Raw genomic sequence first — 25,386 nt, forward strand, 5'->3', positions numbered from 1 at the left:
TCATTCTGGCAGTTCCTTAGAAAACTAGATATAGAGTTACCCTTTGATCCAGCAATTGCACTTCTTGGTATACACCCAGAGGATCGGAAAGCAGTGACATGAAGAGATATCTGCATGCCAATGTTCATAGCAGCATTATTCACAATTGCCAAGAGACAGGAACAACCCAATGTCCTTCAACAGATGAGCAGATAAATAAAATGTGGTATATATACATGATGGAATACTATGTGGCAGCAAGAGGGAATGTGAAACATATGACAACATGGATGAACCTTGAAGACATAATGCTTAGTGAAATAAGCCAGGCGCAAAAAGAGGAATATTATATGCTACCACTAATGTGTACATTGAAAATTGTAAAATAAATGGTTTATAATGTAGAATGTAGGGGAACTAGAGATAGAGAGCAATTAATGAAGTGGGAATGATAACCCAATAAGAACAGATAAGCTATGGTGGGTAAACTTAACATTCTGGGAATGCCCAGGAATGACTACGGTTTGTTAATTTCCAGTAGGTGTGGTAAGAAGAAGTTCACAGAAATGTTACTATACTAAGTTATTTTGTTGGGGTAGAGTAAGAACATGTTGGAAGTAAAGTAGTTATTTCAAGTTAGTTGTCTTTTTCTTACTCCCTTGCTATGGTATGTGTGGAAATTTTTTTTATTTTTTAATATAGTTAATTAAAAAAAACAGTGAATTAAATAAAAACAGTTAATTAAAAAAAATGAAATAAACATGCAGAGTCCCCCTGACGAGCTGGTGGAGAATGCAGGTGTTGTGGGCTTCCCCACCTCGATGGTTGCTGATGTGCTCTCAGACATAGGGGACTAGTGATTTGATGGGCTGAGCCCTCTCCCATAGGACTTGCTCTAGGGAAGACTGTTGCTGTAAAGGAGAGGCTGGGCCTGCCTGTGATTGTGCCTAAGAGCCTCCTCCCGAATGCCTCTTTGTTGCTCAGATGTGGCCCTCTCTCTCTGGCTAAGCCAACTTGAAAGGTGAAATCACTGCCCTCCCCCCTACATGGGCTCTGACAGCCAAGGGAGTAAATCTCCCTGGCAATGTGAAATATGACTCTCAGGGAGGAATCTAGACCTGACATTATGGGATGGAGACCATCTTCTTGACCAAAATGGGGTTGTGAAAGGAAATGAAATAAGCTTCAGTGGCAGAGAGATTCCAAAAGGAGCTGAGAGGTCAATCTGGTGGGCACTCTTACACACAATATAGGCAACCCTTTTTAGGTTCTAATGAATTGGTATGGCTAGCACTAAATACCTGAAACTATCAAACTACAACCCAGGAACCTTGAATCTTGGAGACAATTGTATAAAAATGTAGCTTATGAGGGGTGACAATGGGATTGAAAGCCATAAGGACCACAGTCCCCTTTGTCTAGATTATGGATGGATGAGTAGAAAAATGGGGGAAGGAAACAAACAAACAAACAAACAAAGACACCCAGTGTTCTTTTTTCCTTTAATTGCTCTTTTTCACTTTAATTATTATTCTTGTTATTGTTGTGTGTGTGTGGTAATGAAAGTGTCAGGGATTGATTTTTGTGATGAATGCCCAACTATGTAATGGTACTGTGAACAATCAAATGTAGGATTTGTTTTGTATGTCTGCATGGTATGTGAATATATCTCAATAAAATGAATATAAAAAAAGAAAAAAAAGAAAATGATAATAAAGCCACAGATTGGGAGAAAATATTCTCATTACCAGAATATATAAAGAGTTCTTACAACTCAATAAAATAACTCAACAAAAGTAAGCAACAGATGTGAAAGAAATATGCAAATGGCAAATAAGTGTGTGAAAAAATTTTTTAAATCATTAGTTGTGAAGTAGGCACAAATTTCACCACAGTGAAATGACACTACATTCATTAGATTGGCTAAATAAAAAGAACATCATCTTCAAATACATTATTTTAAAAATATTCAGAAAGAGTAAAGTGAAAGAAACCAATCAGATACATCACAAAAGATCAATTATATAGAAAAGGAGATTTCAATAAAGGAAATGAGACTAAAAAAGAACCTTGTGACATAAATACCAAGAGATAAAATGGCCAAAGTACTGCATTTAGATTAATAATATTGAATATTGATGGTTTAAACTACTCAGTCAAATGACACAGATTGGCAGCATGGATACAAGAGGATGATCCAATTATTTTTTTTTTTATTTACAAGAGACTCACCTTAGACCCAAAGACATATCACATGAAAGTGAAAGGATGGACAAGATATTCCATGCAAGTAGTAACAGAAAAGATCTGGGGTAGATATGCTATTACAAAGTAGACTTCAAATAAAAAAACTGCTATAGTAGACAAAGAATGACATTATGTAATAATAAAGAGGGCAATTCATCAAGAAAAATGATCATAAATATTTATGCACATAAGCAAAATACACTGGAAAACTGAAGGGAGAAATATACACCTTTGCAATAATAAGTGGAGACTTCAGTACCTCACTCTCATCATACAGAGAACATCTAGGCAGAAGATTATTAAAGAAGCTGAGAACTTGAATAATACGACAAATAAGCTAGACCTAACAGACATATACAGAATATTGTATCCCCAAACCACAGGATATATATTTTTCTCAGTGCATATGGATCCTTTTTCAGGATTGCCCACATGTGGGATCATAAAAGAAGTCTCCTTTTGAAATTATAGAAAGCATCTGCTACGATAATAGAATGAAGCTGGAAATCAATAAGAGTCATAGAACTGGAAAATCCACAAATATATTGAAGTTAAATAATAAACTTATAAGCAATCAGTGAGGCATAGAAGAAATTGCAAGAGAAACAAGGAAATATCTTGAGATGAATGAAAATGAGAACAGAACATATCACAACATATGGGATGCAGCAAAGGCAGTACTGAGATGGAAATTTACAGCTGTAATTGTCAATATTAAGAAAGAAGAAAGAGCTAAAATCAAAGACCTAACTGCATACCTGGAGGAACTAGAGAGAAAACAGCAAAGTAAACCCAAAGCAAAAGAAACAAAGAAAAAACCAAGATTGTAACAGAAATAAATGAAATAGAGAATAAAAAGTGATAGAGAACATTAAAAAACAAAAGAAGGTTCATTGAAAATATTAATAAAATTGGAAAACCTTAGGTAGACTGATAAAAAAATAGAAGACACAAATAAATAAAATTCAGAATGAGGGGGGCATTACTACTGACCATACAGAAATAAAAGATCATAAGAAGATACAAGAACAAAAATATGCCAACAAATTAGGCAATCCAGATGAAAAGGACAAATTCCTAGAAATATGTGAACAATTTACACTGACTGTAGAAATAGATCTCAATTGGCTAAGTACAAGTAAAGAGATAGAATCAGTAGCCAAAAGCCTATCAACAAGGCCTAAAACATGACCAGATGGCTTTGCTGGGGAATTCTACCAAATATTCCAAGAAGAATTAATACCAGTGCTGCTCAAACTCTTCCAAAAAATTAAAGAGGAGGGAATACTACCTAACTCATTCTATGAGCAAACATCACCCTAATACTAAAGCCAGATAAAAATACTACAAGAGAAAATTACAGACCAATTACTCTTATGTATATAGATGCAAAAATCCTCTACAAAAAACTTGCAAATTGTATCCAACAACACACTTAAAGAACTATACACCATAATCAAATGGGTTTTATCCCTGGTATGTAAGGGAGGTTCAACAAAAAAAGATCAATTAATGTAATACACCACATTAATAAAACAAAGGGAAAAAACCCACATGATCACCTCAATTGATGGAGAGAATGCATCTGTGCTGATTTGGATGTATTATGTCCCCCAGAAAAAGCCATGATCTTTGATGCAATCTTGTGGGGGCAAAAATTATTAGTGTTGATTAGGTTGGAATCTTTTGATTGAGTGTTTCCAATGGAGATGTGAAAATCAACTGTGGGTGAGAGCTTTCATTGGATTATTTCCATGGGCATGTTGCCCCACCCATTCAGGGTGGGTCTTAATTGGATCAGTGGAGTACTTTAAAATGAGCCACACAGGCCCAGATGCAGAGCAGCTGTGAGTGACATCTTAGAGAGCAACTTAGTTTGAAGATGGCCATTGAAAGCAGACTTTTGCTCCAGCGAAGCTAAGAGAGAACAGATGCACCAAGAGCAGCATTTTGAAGAACGCACAGGAATTGAGAGAGGAGCTGGAACTCAAACTGGGATCAACAGATGCCAGCTAAGTGCCTTCCCAGTTTACAGAGGTTTTCCTGGATGCCACTGGCCTTTCTTCAATGAACTCATATTGTTGATGCCATAGCTTGGACACTTTTATGGCCTTCAGACTGTAATTTTGTAACCAATTAATACCCCTTTATAAAAGCCAATCCATTTCTGGTATTTTGCATAACAGACAGCATTAGCAAACTGGAACAGCATCTGACAAAATCTGGCATCCCTTCTGGATAAAAGCAGTTAGGAAAATAAGACTAGAAGAATGCTTCCTCAACATGATAAAGGGCATATATGAAAAACCCACAGCTAACATATTACTAAATGGTGAAAGACTGAAAGCTTTCTCTCTGTGATCTGGAAGACCTCTCTAAGATAAGGGTGCCCACTGTTATCACTTATTCAAAGTTGTACTGGAAGTTCTAGCTAGAGTATTCAACAAAATGAAATAAAAGTCATGCACATTGGAAATAAAGTGTGGTAAATCCATACAGTGGAGTACGATTCAGCACTGAAAAGGAATAACTACTGAGCCATACAACATGTATAGATGTCAAAAAATTCTGAGGAAAGAAGCTAGATATAACAGAGTTCATATTGGCATGATTCTATGTAAATGAATTATAAATTAGGAAAACAAATCTAAACTAAGAGAAAGGAAATCAGTGGTTGCCTGGGAATGTGTGTGTGTGTGTGTGTGTGTGTGTGTGTGTGTGAATTGACCACAAAAAGGCAAGAGGGAAATTTTGAGGAAATGTTTCAAAACTTGATTGTGATGGTCATTATGAGGGTATATGAACTGATGAAAAGCCAAGGTCTTATATAAACTTAAAATGGATGTACTTTTGAATATAAATTTGACTTCAGAGAATTGGTTTAAAAAAATGACAGAGAGCTCAAAGTGCCACAAAGGTTTTCAAACTTGAAAATCAGTTAATGTTTTAGTGGTTTAGGCCTTGGAAAATCACTGTAAGAGTGGAATCACTGTAAGAGCCCATGATTATTACAGTTTCTGCTATTTATTTTAAGCATTAGGTAGCGGTGGTGCAGGGTCAAGTTGTGGGGGTAGAGGACATGCCTTTAGAATCTCTTCCATAGTTAAAGGAATATACTTCAGTTTATTTTTTTTAAGCTTCCAATTTCCTGAGACCCAAATTTAGTTTCAGGGGACTTATTTATTCTTAAGGTGATTTTCTGTGATAGTTAGTGTCATGTGTCAACATGGTTAGGTTAAGGTGCTCAGTTATTTGACCAAGCAAGCAGCACTGGCCTGATTGTTATTGTGAAGGTATTTCATGGATTTAATCCATTAGTTGATTGATTGCATCTATAGCTAATTACATCCACAATCAACAATGGGGATTGCCTCCAGCAATGAGAAGAGTCTCTTTATCCAATGATTTGGAGGTCTTAAAGCGAGAACTGAGAATTTCAGCAGACAGAAAGAAAAGTTTCTATTTCTACTTCAGTCAGCCTGCTTCCCATGGGAAATTTTATGTCACCCTAATTGAATTTCTAACTTGTGGCCTGCCCTATATGATTTGGACTTGCCAATCCCCATTGTTGTTATTATTCCTATAATAAATCTCTTAATTTCTTAAATATGTGTATATACGTGTCTGTATTTACATAAGTCTGTGTGGGTGTGTGTGTATCGTGTCAGTTTGTATCTGCAGGACCCTAATACACATTATAACATTCCCAAATTCTCCTCCTTTCAACTCAGATCCCATACCAGGCATTACAGGGGGATATTTATTTTTAACACAAATTTTGTTTTGAGACTATTGTGATCCACTTTAAGGCAACTGGACACTGCCAAATTTATCACAATTCCTGGATTTCTGGATGAGTGGCAGACCTTCCAACATAATTGTTACATAAGTATGACTTCGCATTTCCTTGGATTATTTTTCATTGATAAAAAAAAACTGCTTACATATTTGTTGACATAGTAAATACCTCAAATAGATTGCTTGAACTGTTTACAAAGATCTGGAGATCAGGATTTTAAATTTCTATTTAACATGCAGCTTAGGAAAATTAAAAAAGTTCTGGCTTTTCTTGATATTTGCATTAGCAGCACACAGAATGTCTTCTGGATCCTGAGTCCAGAAAAATAAGTCCACATATATAACCATTAATCTCATCAAACACTAATTTGATAAAAGCTATAGCACTACAATTTCACAATTTACTCATTCTTATCTGAATGAGTTTATCTGTTCTTAGTCATTGGCCCACTTACAGATTACTGCAAAGAAAATTATATACAACTAAAACTTGAAGTTCTTCGGTACAATCACCCTTCTAAAATTTTCAAGGTACATTTAATTCAGGTTTTGTAATAATCATTTCCTAATAAAATTAAACATTTAAATATTGTGTAATTATTAAATACAGATTTTATTCACTTATTCAGTTTCTGAGAGGAATTTTCTTAGTAAATTCACCTTGAGATTCATATTCAATATCAGACTTTTTCTGAGAGTAAGTTATTTGTTTTTTCATTAACTTTATCAAAAATAAAAATACATTTCAAGCAAAATAAAGAAAAGGAATTAAAAAAATCATAAAATAACTACATTGCCTCCAATATACTCCTACCATACTCCAAGGAAATTAATGAACCATAGTCATTCCTGAACATTCCCATATCATTAAGATTAACCCCAATATCTTATCTGTTCTTATTAGATTATCATTCCTCCTTCACTAGTTGCTATCTATCTCTTGGTCCTTGTATTCTAACGTATAAGGCAGTTTAATGTTTTTCACAGAGTTCACATAAACAGAGTTCACAGTGTATCATATGATGTCTCTCCTTTTTTATGTGACTTATTTCACTCAACATTCTGTCCTCAAGTTTCATCCATGTTGTCATATGCTTCATGGCCTCATTCCTTCTCATTGCTGCATAGTTTTTCATAGTATGTATGTACCAGAGTTTATTTTTCCACTCATCTGATGTAGGACATTTAGGTTGTTTCCATTTCTTGGCAATTGTGAAAAATGCCACTATGACCATTGGTGTGCAAATATTTGTTCATGTCACTGCTTTCAGGTCTTCTGTGTAAATATTGAGAAGTAAAATTGCTGGATCATAGGGTAATTCAATGTCTAGTTTTCTGAGGGACCACCAAACTGTCTTCCAGTTCCTCCAGCAATAAATAAGAGTTCCAACTTCTCCATATTTTCTCCAGCATTTAGTTTCTTGTTTGTTTAATGGCAGCCATTCTTATTGGTGTGAGACGATATCTCATTGTGGTCTTGATTTGCATCCCCTAATACTTAGCAAAGATGAACATTTTTTCATGTTTTTAGCTGCTTGTATTTCCTCTTCAGAGAAATGTCTTTTTATATCTTTTTTCCATTTTATAATTGGTCTATTTGTACTAATGTTGTTGAGTTGTAACATTTCTTTATATATACAAGATATCAGTCCTTTTCAGATAGATAGCTTCTAAATATTTTTTCCCCATTGAGTTGGCTGTCTCTTTACCTTTTTGAAAAATTCATTTGAGGTACAGAAGATTTTAATTATGAGGAGTTCCCATTTATCTATTTTTTTTCGTTGTTTGTGATTTACTTATAAGGTCTAAGAAGCAACCTCCTAATACAAGGTCTTGAAGATGTTCCCCTACATTATCTTCTAAGAGTTTTATGGTGGAGTCTCTTATATTGATATCTTTGATCCATGCTGAATTAATTTTTGTATAGGGTGAGACGTAGGGGTCCTCTTTCATTCTTTCAGATATAGATATCCAATTCTCCCAGCCCGATTTATTGAAGAGGCTGTTATGTCCCAACTCAGTGGATTTTGGAGGCCTTATCAAAAATCAATCAACCATAGATCTGGGAGTCTATTTCCAAATTCTCAATTTAATTCCATTGATTGATAATCTGTGCCAATAACATGGTGATTTGACTACTGTGGCTTTATAATAGGCTTCAATGTCAGGCAGTGTAAGTCCTCCCACTTCATTTTTCTGTTTTAGAATATTTTTAGCAATTCAAGTCATCTTTCCCTTCCAAATAAATTTGATGACTAGCTTTTCCAATTCTGCAAAGTACATTGTTGTAATTTTGATGAGAATTGCCTTAAATCCATAGATCAGTTTGAGAATTGACATCTTAACTATATTTAGCCTTCCTACCCATGAACATAGAAGATCTCTCCATCTCTTTAGGTCATCTTCTATTTCTTTTAGTAGAGTTATATAATTTTCTGTATAGAGGTCTTTTACCTCCTTGGTTAAGTTTATTCCTAGGTACTTAATTTTTTAGTTGCTGTTGAGAATGGAATCTTTTTCTTGAAAGTCTCTTTAGTTATGTCATTTCTACTGTATAGAAACATTACTATCTTATGTGCATTAATCTTATATCCTGCCACTTTGCTAAATTTGTTTATTAGCTCAAGTAGGTGTGTCATTGATTTCTCAGGGTTTTCCAAGTAAAAGATCATATCATCTGCAAATAAAGTCAGTTTTGCTTCTTCCTTCCCAATTTGGATGACATTTATTCCTTTCTCTTGCCAAATTGATCTGGCTAGAACTTCTAGCACAATGTTGAATAATAGTGGTGGCAACAGGAATCCTTGTCTCATTCCTGATCCTAGAGGGAAAGCTTTCAGTCTCTTAGCATTGAGGACTATACTGGCTGTGGATTTTTCATATATGCCTTTTATCATATTGAGGAAGTCTCTATCATTTCCTAAATTTAGAAATGTTGTATATCATAAAAGGATGCTGGATTTTGTCAAATGCTTTTTCAGCATCTATTGAGATGATCATTTGATTTTTCCCTTCTGATTTGTTAATGTGTTGTATTACATTAATTGATTTTCTTATGCTGAATCACACTTGCATGCCTGAGATAAACCCCACTTGTGGTGGTGTATAATTTTTTTAATGTGTCTTTGAATTCAATTTACAAGTATTTTGTTTAGAATTTTTACATCTATATTTTTTAGGGAAATTGGCCTGTAGTTTTCTTTTCTTGTAGCAATGTTATCTGGTTTTGGTGTTAGTGTGATGTTGGCTTCATAAAATGAGTTAGGTAATGTTCCATTTTCTTTTGTTTTTTGAAAGAGTTTAGGTAGGAATGATGTAAGTTCTTTTTGGAAAGTTTGGTAGAATTCCCCTATGAAGCCATCTGGGCCTGAGTTTTTATTTGTAGGAAGTTTTTTGATAACTGATTGGATCTCTTTATGTGTAATTGATTTGTTGAGGTCTTCTATTTCTTCTTTATTCAATATAGTCTGTGTGTTTCCAGGAAATTATTCACTTCCTCTAAATTATCTAGTTCATTGACATAGAGCTGTGCATTGTATCCTCTTAGGATATTCTTTTATTTCATTAGGATCCATACTAATATCCCACCTCTCATTTATTATTTTCTTTGAGTCTTCTCCCTTTCTGACTTTGTCACTCTAGCTAAAAGTTTGTCAATCTTGTTGATCTCAAAGAACCAACTTTTGGTTTTATTTATTCTTTCTATTGTTTTTTTTTCCCATATCATTGATTTCTGCCTTAATCCTTGTTATTTCTTTTCTTTTACTTGCTTAATATTAGTTTGCTGTTCATTTTCTAACTTCTGTTGTTACATTAGATTTTAGATTTTTAGCTCTTTTTTCCTTTTTAATGTATGCATTTGGAGCTATAAATTTCCCTCTCAATATCACCTTTGCTGCATCCCATCATCTCTAGCTATTCAGCAATTTCTGTTGCAATTTCTTCCTTGACTCACTGATTGTTTAGGAATATGTTATTTAACCTCCAGACATTTGTGAGTGTTCTTGTTCTTTGATAGTTATTAGCTTCTAGTTGTATTCCATTATGGTCACAGAATGTGTTTTGGATAATTTTAATTTTTTTAAATGTATTGAGGCTTGCTTTGTGCCCCAGCACATAATCAATACTGGAGAAAATTCCATGAGCACTAGAGAAGAATATATATCCTGATAATTTGGAATGTAATGTTCTACATTTATCCATTAAGTCTAATTTGTTTACCACATTGTTCAAATTCTCAATTCACTTATTGGTCTTCTGTCTAGATGATTTATTTTTAGAAGAGAGTGTAGTAGTAAAGTCTCCCACAATTACTGTGGAAACATCTATTGCCTCCTTCTGTTTTGCCAATATTTGTCTCATGTACTTTGGAGCAGCTTGCTTGGGTGCATAAACATTTATGATTCTTATTTCTTCTTGGTGAATTTGTTCCTTTCATTAGTATATAGTGTCCTTCTCTGCCTCACAACATCCTTGGATTTAAATTCAATGTTATTTGAAATTAGTATTGTTACCCCTGCTTTCTTTTGGCTGTAGCTTGCATGGAATATTTTTTCCATCCTTTAACTTTCAATTTCTTTGTGTCACTATGTGTAAGATGAGTCTCTCATAAACAACATATTGATGGTTCATACTTTTTAATCCCTTCTGCCAGTCTATGTTTTAATTGGGGAGTCTAATCCATTCACATTCAATGTTATTACTGTGCAGGTTGTTCTTGAATCAGCCGTCTTATCCTTTGGTTTTTATTTGTCAGAACAATTTTTACTCTTTCTCTCTTTATTTCCTTTAAAGTACCTTTACTAAAAACAAAAAATAAAAAAATAAAATACCGTTACTAAGACTCTTCAGTTCTGTGCCCTTCTCCAGGCCTCTCTCTCTTTCCTTTCTTTTTCAGTGGGTCGTGCTCCCCTTAGTAATTCTTGTAGGGTGGTCTCTTGTTAACAAATTCACTCAGCATTTCTTTGTCTGTTCAAATCTTAGGCTCTTCTTCAATTTTGAAAGAGAGCTTTGCTAGGTAAAGCATTCTTGGGTCAAAATTTTTCTCTTACAGAATTTTACATAGAGCATACCACTGCCTTCTCACCTCTATTGTGTCTGCTGAATAGACAGTACTCATTCTTATATTGTTTCCCTTGTATGTGGTGTATTCCTTCTCTCCTGATGCTTTCAGAACCTTCTCCTTCTCTTCAGCATTCAACAATCTGATTAGGATAAGTCTCGGGGTGGTTTTGTTTGGATTTATTCTATTTAGATTTATTTATTTATTCTATTTGGATTTATTTATCTGTTCTATTTTTATTTATTTATTTATTCTATTCTATTTGTTGGGCATCTTTGATTTGCATATTTATGTAGTTTAAAAGGGTTGGGGGATTTTCCCCAACAATATTTTTGAATACTCTTCCTAGCCCTTTACTATTCTTTTCCACTTCTGGGACACCAAAAATTCTTATATTTGTGTGCTGAGATACTTTTCAAATATTTCAAATTTTTTTCACCATTCTTTTGTGCTTTCACTTTCAATCATTCTTTCTTTGAGTCCTCTACTTCAAATCTAGTGTTATGCATCTCAAGAATATTTTTAATTTGATCCATAGTATATTTTATTTTCATAATATCCACTTTTATATTTACTCTTGCAAACTCTTCTTTATGATCTTCTAGGGTGTTCTTCATGTCCTTTATATCCTCAGGCATAATATTAATGTTTATGAGTACTTCATTGGTTAATTGCTCAGGTTCTGTGTCTCTTCTAGGTTTTTCATTTGTATATTTAGGTTATCCATATCTTCTGGTTTCTTCATATGTTTTGTAATTTTCTGTTGTTTTTGGTGTCCTGACATTTGCTTATCCTGATAGGGCTCTTTTTGAGCATGCAGGACTATTTGAACAGTTATCTATAATTTGACAGCACTACAACTCGGTGGAGAGCACTTTGTAGACCTACCAGCAGATGACATTCAGGAGTCACCTTTTATCCTTAAGCCAGTTCTCAACTTCGTTCATGTACTAAGTGGGAGTCCAAAGCACATGGGGATCCAGTCAGCGTAACAGTTTTCTGTGTGCACTAGGGATTGTCACTGTATGGGTGAGGGGCATGCCCTGTGCAGTTTGGCAGGGAGTCTGCTCCAGGACCCAGTGGTCACAGCCTTTCCTGGGTCTACAGGTGTTGTACTCTGGGTCTGCAGAGCTCACAGCTTACCTTCTAGGTCAGATGGCCCACTGTCCCTCTCTGCTGTGTGCTCACAAGTCCCTGAGGTTTAGGGAGGGCTCCTAGCACTTCTGTTTAGCACCCCTGCTGCTATGCTGTGCTCACCACAGGCCTTTGTGGGGGAAGAGTGTACACCAACACAAGCCTGCCAAATCCCAATTTCTCTCAAGGAAACTTCTTACTGCTAGGCTGAAAAAAGTTATCTCCCAGCCAACTGCAAAGTCCCAGCCCTGGGGCTGGAAAAGGCTGTCTCCCAGGCAACCACAAAGTCCCTGCCCTGATGCCATGAAAAGCCATCTTCCAAGCAACTGCACTGGGCATGGAAAACCACCTCTTTCCATGGTTCATCTGCCCACTTGAACCATCAGTCCTGGCACATGTGCTTTCAGACATGGGCATGTGAGGGGTTACCCTTGAGCCTAGTACTTTGAAGGGTACCCAGGGTGTGGAAAGCTATTTCCCTCCATGCTCCCAGTCAGTTCAGTGGTGTTTCAGGCTGGACACTCATCCATCTTGAAAGCAGCCTCTCAGTTTCTCCCAGTAGGCACTCACTATGGGTGTATACATCCTTGCTCAGGTGGTGGGACCCTGGAACTGCTGTTCTGAGCAAGTTCTGTCCTTTATTTAGTGTCCTTTATTTAGAGAACACTCAAGAACTTCCAAGATGGTGGATTAGGAAAGATAGAATGTTCTAGTTTGCTAGTGCTTCACTGGAGGATGGCCAGTGGCGTCCGGAAAACCTCTGTTAGCTGGGAAGGCACGTGGCCAGCGTCTGCTCCAAAGTTCTGGTTTCAAAATGGCTTTCTCCCAGGATGCTCCTCTCTAGCAAGCTTGCTCCTCTTCAAAACATCACTCACAGCTGCAGTGAGTTCCTTCTTTTTGAGTCAGCTCATTTATATGGCTCCTCTGATCAAGGCCTACCCTGAATGGGCGGGGCCACACCTCCATGGGAACATCTCATCAGAGTCATCACCCACAGCTGGGTGAGGCACATTCCAAGCAAATCTAATCAGCACCAAAACATCTGCCCCACAAGACTACATCAAAGATAATGGCATTTGGGGGACACAATACATTCAAACTGGCACATTCCACCCCCTGGACCCCAAAATGACATTATCTTTCCATATACAAAATACATTCATCCCACAACAATATCACAGAAACTTAACATCATTTCAGTAACAATAGTTAAGTACAAAATCCCTTTAAAATCAATTTAGGTGTGGTCAGTCCTGAGGCATAATTCCCCTCTAGCTGTGGATCTGTGAACTTAGAACAAGTTATGTGCTTCCAATATACAAAAGACGGACATTTATAGGATAAACAATCCCATTGCCATAAGGAGAAAGAGTAAGAAAAACAGGGTTAACAGGACCAAAACAGTTCCTAAAACCTGCAGGACATACTCCATTAGATTTCAAAGTCCAAGAGTCATTAACAGAATGACGTTGTATCCTTGGGGCTTGAGAGAGCGGGAGTCTAATCCTTCCTAAGGGCCTTTGTGGCAGCCCTTTCCTCTCCAAATGCTTTGGTGGGTGCTCCAACATATCCACACATTGGAGAGACCACCTTCTTGGTCCCACCCTCCTCAAACATTGGAGCAGCTCCCAGATTCCCTTCCATCTCCGGGGCACATGCTCAACCCCTTCAGAACAGTGTGGTGGCAGCCAGGCTCTCCCCAATTCCCTGAGAATGTGCTCCACCCTCTTTGGGACCTGAGGTGGCAAAACTCTTCCAGAGCATCGAGGTGGAATGCCCACCCTTGACCTCCAGGGCAAACTCACCCTTTCCATGCATGTGGGCTGCTCCGCTCTCCCAGCCTGAGACCTCTTGACTCCAGACCTAAACCTCCATGGCTCTGTCTTTGAAGAAATTTTTCCTTCTGTTTGTTCCTTGTCTGCCTCCTCCAGTCCAGACTGGCAACGGCTCTGTCTATAAAGATCTCACAAAAATTCTGTTGGCTTTGCATGAAGCATACAGGGATCAAAGCTGTCAGACAATAGGACTTTCCACAAATCCTTTCTGGATAATTCCATCTCCAATCTTGGCTTGTACTGAAATGGTGGCTGGGTTCCATGTTTCGTAACATCCTCATGTTGAGCTGTAGCTTCTGGGATTCCACCCCCTGGAAGCCTGTAATTTTCCAAGCCATCAGCTTCTGGTTTCTTTGAACCCAAGAGTTCAGTTCTAAGTTTATCTCTCTCCGCTTGCATTTTACTGTAAACTGCAAGAAGAAGCCAGGGTACATCCTCCACATGTAGTCTGGAGATCTCCTCAGCTAAGTATTCCAGGTTATCACCTTCAAATTCTTCCTTCCATCTGACACCAGGACTCAATTTTGCCAAATTCTCTGCCACTTTATAACAAGGATCATCTTTCTTCCAGTTTGCAACAACACATTCATCATTTCTGCTCAAGTGCTCATCAGAAGTATCTTTAGAGTCCATATTTCCATAAACAGTCTCTTTAAAGCAGTTTTGGCCTTTTTCTATCAAGCTCCTCACAATTCTTCCAGAATCTTCCCCTTATCCATTTTAAAAGCCGTTCCAACATGTTTGGTATTTGCAGACTCAGCAGCAAAACACCCCACTTCTCTGGTACCAAAATCTGTTCTAGTTTGCTAGTGCTTCACTGGAGGATGGCCAATGGTGTTCGGAAAACCTCTGTTAGCTGGGAAGGCATGTGGCCAGCATCCGCTCCAAAGTTCTGGCTTCAAAATGGCTTTCTGCCAGGATGCTCCTCTCTAGCAAGCTTGCTCCTCTTCAAAATGTCACTCACAGCTGTACTGAGTTCCTTCTCTTTGAGTCAGTTCATTTATATGGCTCCACTGATCAAGGCCCACCCTGAATGGGTGGGGCCATGCCTCCATGGGAATATCTCATCAGAGTCATCACCCACAGCTGGGTGGGGCACATTCCAAGCAAATCTAATCAGCACCAAAACATCTGCCCCACAAGACTACATCAAAGATAATGGCATTTGGGGGACACAATACATTCAAACGGGCACATAGAGTTTATGGTTAGAGAATAGAATTAATGAGGTAGCTTAGTAGAATGTTGAGTCCTGGGAGAAACAAAAATTAATTTTACCTACTTTGCAATTTTTTCTCAGGATCCTCCTTACTTGAGCTAACACTTTGGGGGAAACCATAAACTTAGTGCTGAAACAATGGCCTAGATTTTAATATTTCATTTGCTTTCAACTCTACTGTTGAACCAGATCATCCAGTTGAAACATCTGGCTTATATTGTTTCTTCAGTCTTATTTGTTTGGTTCATTCATTCATTTCAATAAATATTTATAACAATGTTGAAAATTTATGCAAACTGCATCTAGAATATGCAGCAAAATGAATTTTTAAATTGTTTCAAAAATCCTTATCTACCCTATTACCACCATCTATCAAAGTAAAAGGAAAAAAGTAATTTGCAAACTTATTTTAAAATTTGGACCATTGGAATCATTTAAATAATCCTGTTAATTTGTGTTTTTATCTTTAGGAGATAAATACTCAGTTTCCCCTAGAATCTCCCTTTCCTCCAGTTCTCTCCCAGGGCATATTGGGGTAGGAAGATTATATGGCTTCCTGGTATGGAAGAACATGAGTTCCTTAGCTCTCCAGGATGCTTTCCATTCACCTAAGCTTGAAGATGATGCCTCTGTCTGCCTGAGTGCTGCTTGCTACTAAATTTATGGCTGAGGATCCCTTCATGGCTCACCAAACCTTATGGGAAGACCTGTCACATGGCTCTCATGCCAACTTATTATTCAACTGGTTCCATTTCTTGCCACAACAAGGAAATAAAGGAATTTTGAGTCTCTTTCCTAGTCTTGTAGTACGTGATGGCTGCCTTGAAAATCAAAACTCCAAGGCTGAACTTTTTTACTCTTTGTTGCCAAATACAACTCTGATGTGGCTGTGATCCATGCTGGGCAAAGTAGCAACTGGTTAGGCTCTTTGTAGAGACCCCAAAAAGACCCAACATTACCCTTATTCTCTTTTTCCTAACACTTCACTATGGGCAGATACTCAGAGAAGAGAAGAGAATTCAGAAAACTTAGATCTGGCTGCTTTTAGCTTCTACTTCTCTCTTTTATTTTTCCTCCTCATAACTCCCTAGTACCAGTGGAGCTTCCTTTTCTGCCTTCCTCTACATCATTCCCCCCTCCTATCATTGAGTAGCAAAAGCCCTGGTGCCATGGGCAGAAGGAGTATAGAATTGACCATTCTGTGAGAAATCTGAGTCCTCCTCAGGCTTAAAAAATTTGGAAGATAAAGGAATTTAGAAAATTCTCTCCCCTACAAATCATGAAATTTAATTTTATTGTTTTACTTCAAAATCTTATTTTAAATATCAGAAATTGAGTAAAAACAATCCTAATTAATATTTCTTTGGCCACCAGACATTTGGAAGTTTCAGGTCAATTGAGGATATCTTGGAAGAAGATGATGCCACAGAGAATTAAACAATTACAATCCAAAAGACCAGCATAAGAACTGGGTAGAAAATTCCAATGTCTTTCAAAACTACCAGAGGAGAATCTAAGATGGCAGCATAGAGAGGAGTGGAAGCTAGTTAGTACCTCTGGAACAACTAATAAAAAACCAGGAACAACTAGTAAGAAATCTGGGCCAACCTCAGGGGGACAAATGTGACTGTCCACTCATCATATATCAACCTGAATTGGGAGGAATGCCTGATATCACAGCATAAAATCTGTAAGTAAAAACTGTGGATCCAAGCCAGGAGACCCCCTCCCCCCACAGCCAGAGCTGCAAAGCCTCATGGTGTTAGAAAGAAGCTCTCTCCTAGAAAGCAAATATAATTCAGCTCAGCTCCACCTGAGGTTTTAATTAGCGATTGTGAACTGCTCACTATGAGCTATGAATCCCCAACAAGCAGACAGAGGCTTTGGGTGATGACTGACCTTGGAGAGCCAGAGGGTTGCTGCAGACTAGCTCTGAAGGGGACTTTCTGTCCCTGTTTCAGCTCAGTGGAGAAAGCCTCAGTCATTTGCAGTTCCCAGAGCTCTGACCCAGACAAGGGTGGAGATAGCACAGGCAGAGAGAGACCATTGAAATGCTAATGACCTCTCCCTTGGGCATCTATCTGCTCTCAGAGGAAAGGGGTGGGGCCCAGCTCTACTACCTGCTTTCCATTCAGAACCAGACCCCAGAGGCTGAGGGAAAACAGCCATGGGCCACACCTCCTTACACCAGTCTGGAATTACAGGCTGACAGTTGCCACCTGCTGGGCAGAAAAGCACAGTGACCTGAGACATCACAGGGTGTACAAATTTTCTAAGACACACCCTTAGGGAAATCAGATACTGAATGTTTCTTCCTTCTGAGACCTGAGCCTGTTCTTGTCTGGGAAAACCTGATAGGGGTAACCAAGGAAACCATGCCTAGGCAACAGAAAACTGCAACCTACACTAAGAAAAATGAAGTTATGGCTCAGTCAAAGGAACAAACTTACACTTCAACTGAGATACAGGAATTGAAACAACTAATAATAAGTGAATTAAAAAATTTTAGGAAAGAAATGCAAAAGAACTGAACCATATAATGAAAACACTGGGTGTACATCAGGTAGAAATTGAAAGTTCAAAAAACCAATTGGCAGAATCTATGGAAATGAAAGGCACAACTCAAGAGACAAAAGATACATGGAAACATAGAACAGCAGATCTCAAGAGGCAGAAGAAAACACTCAGGAACTGGAGAACAAGGCACCTGAAAGCCTACACACAGAAGAACAGATAAAGAAAAGAACAGAAAAATATGAGCAGCATCTCAGGGAACTTAAGGACAAAATGAAAAGCAAGAATATACATGTCACTGGTTTCCCAGAAGGAGAAGAGAAGGGAAAAGGGGCAGAAGCAATAGTAGAGGAAATACTCAATGAAAATTTCCCATCTCTTATGAAAGACATAAAATTATGGATCCAAGAAGTGCAGCATACTCCAAACAGAATAGATCTGAATAGGCCTATGCCAAGACACTTAATAATCAGATTATCAAACATCAAAGACAAAGAGAGAATCCTGAAAGCAGCAAGAGAAAAGCAATCCATCACATACAAAGGAAGCTTGATAAGACTATGTGCAGATTTGTCAATAGAAACCATGGAGGCAAGAAGGAATTGGGGTGATATATTTCAGATACTGAAAGAGAAAAATCACCAACCAAGAATCCTATATCCAGCAAAACTACCCTTCAAATATGAGGGAGAACTTAAAATATTCTCTGACAAACAGACAGTGACAGAGTTTGTGAACGAGATACCTGCTCTACAGGAAACACCAAAGGAAACACTGCAGACAGAAAGGAAAAGACAGGAGTTAGAGGTTTGGAAAACAACTTTGGGAGATAGTGACACAGCAATGTAAGTATACTGAACAAAGATGACTGTGAATATGGTTGAAAGAGGAAGGCTGGAGCCATGTGGGACACCAGGACAAAAGATGAACAGTAAAGACTGGGACTGTGTAACTCAGGGAAACCTAGGGTGCTCAATGATTGTAAAAAAAAGGTACAAATATGTTTTTCATGTGGTAGAACAAATGAATGTAACATTGCAAGGTGTTAAAAATAGGGTGGGGTTGGGGGGAAAATACAATCAATGCAAACTAAAGACTATAATTAACAGAAACATTGTATTATTCTTCCTTTAATATAACAAAGGCAATATACCAAAGCTAAATACATATGGGGGAGGATAGAGTATAAGGAAAGGATATGGGACCCCTGGCATTGCTAATGTTGTCTGACTCCTTATTCTACTTCAGGTTAATAATACCTTTCCTTTGTCAGTTTCTAGCTATCAAGTTTTTTGTTTTTTGTTTTCTCTCTTTCTCTCTTCTTTTTTTTTTGCCTCTCTGCCTTCTTTGACTCTTCCTCTGTATTTGTGGAAGATATGGAGATGTCCTTATATAGATAGTGGTAATGGTGCTGAATACATAAATACATGACTATACAGGGAACCAATGATTGTTTACTTAGGACAGAATGTATGGTGTGTGAACAAAACCATTTTAAAAGAAATGGGTTGGTGAAGAAAACTTGAAGGCACTATACTGAGTGAAATAAGACAGACACATAAAGGCAAATATTGTAGGGCCTCACTGATATGAAATAATTATAATATGTAAACTCATAGACATGAAATATAAGTTACCAGGATATAGAATGAGGCTAAAGAATGGGGAGCAGTTGCTTATTACGAGCAGAATGTTCAACTAAGGTGAACTTAAATGTTTGGAAATGGACGGGGTGATGGTAGCATGTTGTGAGAATAACTAACAGTGCTGAAAGGTGTGTGAAGGTGGTGGAAAGGGTAAGCTCAGAGTCATGCATGTCACCAGAAGGAAAGTTGGAGATTAAAAGACTGGAATGTATAAAACAGTGAATCTTGTGATGAACAATGTCTGTGGTTAGCTATAAAAATATTGGAAATCTCTCTCACAAACTAGAACAAATGTATGACACTATTACTAGAAGTTAATAATAGAGAGGCATATAGGGAAAAATATATACCTATTAAAAACCATATACTACAGTTAGCAGTATTTTAACATTTTTTCATCAACAGTAACAAATGTACTATACCAAAAGTATGAAACCATAATGGAGGTGGGCATGTTTAGGGGTATGGGAGGATCTGAGTTTCCTTTTTTTGGTCTTTATTTCTTTTCTGGAGTAATGAAAATGTGCTAAAAATTGACAAAAATATTAATCATGTTGATGGATGCACAGCTGTATGATGGTACCATGGGCAATTGATTGTACACTTTGGATCTTTGGATAGTTGTATGGTATGTGAACAATCTCAATAAAATAAATCTACCAGTTTTGTCAAAGCTGAAGGGAATCACTGTTGAATGGAAACATTGGGTTGCCTTCTTCAGGTCTTCATTGTCAGTTTCAGAGAGGTCATGTTATCTGAACTCCATCATGCCCTTAATGAATGACTTTCATTGATAACATAACTGCAGGGTTACCATGTGAAAATAAATGAAAAACCTCTGTTTTTTATGATGCATGTCCAGAGACATGCATATACATGAATTAAAACACAGAACCATCTGTGACTTCCACTGTACGCTCACCCTTTTTCCACTGCTACCTGAAGAACAGAAAAAAAGATTCTCATTCCATGTGGCCATATTTCAAGTGGAATGACACTGCACATTCAACTTTGTTTCAAAGCCTCTGGCAGAAAGAAAAAAAATAGAGAAACACAGAGATAAAGGAAAGAAAAAAGGAAGGAAGGAAGGAAGGGAGGGAGGGAGGGAAGTAATGAATAATTTTGCTTTCATAGGATTGAAACCTACTTGGAACATCATGCAATGAATGAAATGTAGCTTAAAACCAGGCAGAGTGCCCAAATTATTGAGTCAGAATTTACTTGTTTCTTCATAATCATGTTTTTATACAGAATACTCAGCAAACTTTTAAATTGGGTTTGTTTTTGAACTTCTTATAAGACAAGTTCCTCAAAAATATGAAAAAAAATGTTCAGTAAAAGTTAGTCATAAGGTCAGCTTGTAAACTCTTCTAAAACAAAATGATAAGTGAAAAAAATATGTGTGGACAATGTATAGAACATGAAAGTAATATTAAGAAATATAATTAATCAAAAGAATAGTTTTTCATTCTACCATAAATTAAATTAATTTTTATCACCTGTTTCCACACATCTATTTTATAATACCAGAATTACATAATTAGTTACTCTGAATTTAGCGTCCACATTACATGATGTTCCACAGAGAAATCTTGATTTCTAGGTGCTCTGCCTTCTGAAATTTGAGAATCTCTGTTCTAAGCTTCTTTTCTGGCTTTAAAATTCAGTAGGAAAAATACAAACAATCCTACTGAGCTCCAAAATTTCTTTAAAATTTCTGTATTTGGGTAGACCCATTTAATCTAAGTTACTCATTTTTCATATGTGAAAACCAGAGGTCCTCAGATATTATACAATTTTTACAGGTCACAATGTTAGCGAAAGATCTGGAATGGAAGCTCTGCATTTTCTGGAATATCTTACTAATATGCAAGTGTGATGATGGGTTTTTTAGTTCCCTAGGTTATTGCATCTTTGTTCCAATTACTGGGTTAACCTGATAGAAAACAACCCATGTCTGCTACTCCCTGACCCTACAAAACCAAGAATGAATACATTAAATTGGCATCTACAGTATATATTCAGAAGGTCAAAGTCAGAATAGCCTTTCAATCTGTTCTAGAAACACATTCTTTCAGCCAGACCATGTACTTTGAACCAGAACGGGATATACATGGCCAAGGACATATGGAAGTATTTTATTTTATTTCTCTTTTCTGTACCTTTTCCAGTGTGTGTGCTTTAAAGATCAGTACAAAATTTGCCCATTCTTGAACTATGAACATTGTCTTTGTTAGAATTATTCTACTTTCTTTAACCAGATCCTACATGATAAACACCTCCCTTTCTTCATCCAGGCATTTTTAGAATATAATATATAGTATGAAAGGGGTCTGAAAAAAGCACATGTCATCCTGGGATGCTTAGTGATTAAGGAAAGGGGTGCAAATGTGGATAGAGCTAGAAAGAATTTGGGAACAGTTCATAAGGAGTTCTAGTCTCATGTGTTATATTCAAGTAAGATCTTCACAGTGCATGGCAATTGTAATAGTAGCCAAAGCAAAATGTGCTAGGACCCCATTTATCCAAAACCATCATGAAAAAGAGGAATAAATGTGTAGGACTTACACCTGCTGATTTCAAAGCTTATTATAAGTCCACAATATTCAAAAGAGTGTGATACTGGCCCCAAGACAGATATATAGACCAAGGTAAGAGAATTGAGAGTGCAAAATAAATACTCATACCTATGGCCAATTAATTTTTGACATGGATGCCAAGTCCACTCAAATGGGAAAGAATAAACTCTTCAACAAATGGCACTGGGGAGGCTAGCATTTTCTATGTAAGAATGATAGTGGTCCTCTACCTCACACCATATAAAAATTAACTCAAAATGGATCAACAACATAAATACAAGAGCTAAAACTATAAAATTCTTAGAGAAAATATTGACAAATATCTTCAGAACCTTATATTTGGCAACAGATTCTTAGAAATTACACCCAAGGCATGAAGAAATAAAATAGTTGAACTGGACTTCATAAGAATTAAAAACCTTTATTTATCTAAGTACATTATTAAAAAAGTAAAAAGACAAGTTACAGAATGGGAGAAAATATTTGGAAACCATGTCTGTTCATGGTTTAATCAAGAATATATGAAGAATTCCTATAATGCAACAAAAAGGCAACCCAATTAAAAAATGAGCAAGGGATGTGAATATGCTTTCTCCAAAGAAAATATAAAAATGGCCAATAAGCACATGAAAAGATGATCAACATCATAAGCCATCAGGGAAATTCAAACAAAAACCAAATTAAGATATCACCTCAAGCACACTAGAATCACTAGTACTTCTTAAATGGAAAATAATAAGTTCTCTTGAGGGTTCAGAAAATAGGAATGCTTGCACATTGTTCATAGGAACATAAAATGGTGCAGCCAATGTAGAAAACAGTTTGATGTTTCCTCAAAAAGTAAATCATAGAGGCAGCCTCAGGGTACTTTGATGGGTGAACTGAAGGGAGAAATGTAGTATATACATACAATGGAATATTGAATGGCTGCAGGAAGGAATGAAGTCCTGAGGCATGCAACTAGGTGAGTGAACCTTGAGGACATCATGTAGAGTGAAATAAGCCAGAAATTCAAGGGCAAATATTGTAAGGCCTCACTAATATAAACTTACTATAATGAGCAAATTCTGAGAATTGAATTCAAGAGCAAAATTAAGGGATAGAATGTGGATAATGATTGGGTAATTGATGACACAAGAGAGTGGAGTGTTCAACGAGGCTTGCTGTAAAGGTTTGTTGATTGCAAGCTCTTACAGCAGTCACATCTATTACTGAGTTTTGACTATTTAAGAGATGTTCATTTGGTACAAATTTTATATTTTCTGTAGCATGCTTTCTAATATAACCTGTATGGTCAGTTTATTTAAATAACATGGTTGCATGGAATCTAGAAGAGGGAACAAAATCTTGTTATTCTGTACCAGTTAATCTGATACCCTGATTCACCCCAGAGTACTTTGGGCAGAAAAGAAAAAAGTATTTGCAAAGTCCCCTTGAGGGACTGATAAAATTGTGGACATATTAAACTTCACCGCCTGTGGAATTCTCATATTCCTGCAAGAATTAGGGACTCTCAATTTAAGAAGTCAAGCCCTTGATGTTTGGCCTTGCACTTATGAAATTTATTCTTGCAAAGGAGAAGCTAAGTCTACTTATAATTAAGCCTAAGATTCACCACCAGAGAATCTCTTTTATTGCTCAGATGTGGCCTCTTTCTCTCACCCAACTCTGCAAATAAACTCACTACTCTCCCCGCTATGTGGGGCATGACTCCCAAGGATATAGGTCTCCCTGGAAAGGGGGGACAGGACTCCCAAGGATGAGCCCAGCCCTGGCATTGTGGGATTGAGAATGCTGTCATAACCAAAATGGAGAAGAGAAATGAAACAACCTAAAGTTTCAGTGGCTCAGAGATCTCAAATAGAGACAAGCGGTCAATCTGGAGTTTATTCTTTTGCATTACATAAACATTCCTTTTTAGTTTCTAGTGTATTAGAATAGTTAGAAGAAAATACCTGAAACTGTTGAATGGTAATCCAGTAGACTTAATTCTTGATGTTAATTGTATAACTATATAGCTTTTATTGTGTGGCCATGGACAGTGAAAACCTTGTGACTGGAATTCCCTTTAACCAGTGTACAGGCAGATGAGCAGTAAAATAATGACAAGAAAATGTACAAATAATAGGGGTGGATAAGGGGTATGGGATGTTTGGGTTTTCTTTTTAATTTCTTTTTTTCCATTTTTATATATACACACACACATATATATATACGCATTTTCTTTATTTTGGAGTAACGAAAAGTTTCAACAATTGGTTGTGGTGATGAATGCACAATAATATGATGATGCTGTATGCCATCGATTGTATACTTGGAATGGATTGTATGATGTGTGACTATATCTCAATAAAATTGCACTGAAAAAAAGTAAATCATAGAGCTATCAATGACCCAGTAATCCCTTTTTATGCGTATCCCCAAAATAACTGAACACAGGGATTTGGACAGGCACTTGTAAATCAATTTTCATAGCAGCATTATTCACAATAGTAAAATGTGAAAGAAATCCAAATGCCCACCTGCAGATAAATGAATAAACAAAATATGGCATATTCCCACAACAGAACATTACCCATTGTTAAAAAGGAATGAAATTATGTTATGTGCCACTTCATGGATAAACCATGATGATATCATGTTGAGTGAAAGAAGTTAGACCAAATAGACAACTGCTGTATGATTACACTCATATGAAATAGCTATAAAGTGCAAACACAAAGAAACAGGATATAGAGTACAGGTTACTAGGGACAGTGGGGAGGGGAAATGGGGAGTTAATAAATAGGGTCTCTCTTTTGAGTTGATGGGAAAGTTCTAGTAATGATGGTTAAGTTCATGTGTCATCTTTGCCAGGTTTTGGGTACTAGTTGTTTTGTCAAGCAAGAACTTGACCTTGCTTGATTGCTACTGTGGGGATATTTCATGGACTTAAGTCATCAGTAAGCTGATTACATCTATGGATGATTACATCTTTGAGAAGACTGCCTTCAACAATGAGAGAAGTCTTGTCCAATCAGTTGAAGGTTTTATAAGGAGAAGTGATGATTTCAGCAGTCAAAAGAGAGAATTTCCATCTCTAGTTCAGCTTCTCCTGGGAGTTCATCAAAAATCTTCATTGGAGATCCTAGCTTATAGCCTGCCCAACAGAATTTGTGCTTTCTCATCCCCACAGTCACACAAGACAATTCTTATAAAAATTTCATAAGAGATTTATGTATATCTCCTGTTGCTTCTGTTTCAGTATAGAACCGTCTATAATACAGCTTTGGTACAGGGAGTGGTTTTAAGAAACAGAATCTTAAGGATGTATTGGTTCTGGGGTTTTGGGAATTGGTTCTCTAATCTGATTCAAAGGCACTAATGACTCTAT

Source organism: Choloepus didactylus, chromosome 3 (genome assembly GCF_015220235.1).
Source record: "Choloepus didactylus isolate mChoDid1 chromosome 3, mChoDid1.pri, whole genome shotgun sequence".
Classification (NCBI taxonomy): domain Eukaryota; kingdom Metazoa; phylum Chordata; class Mammalia; order Pilosa; family Megalonychidae; genus Choloepus; species Choloepus didactylus.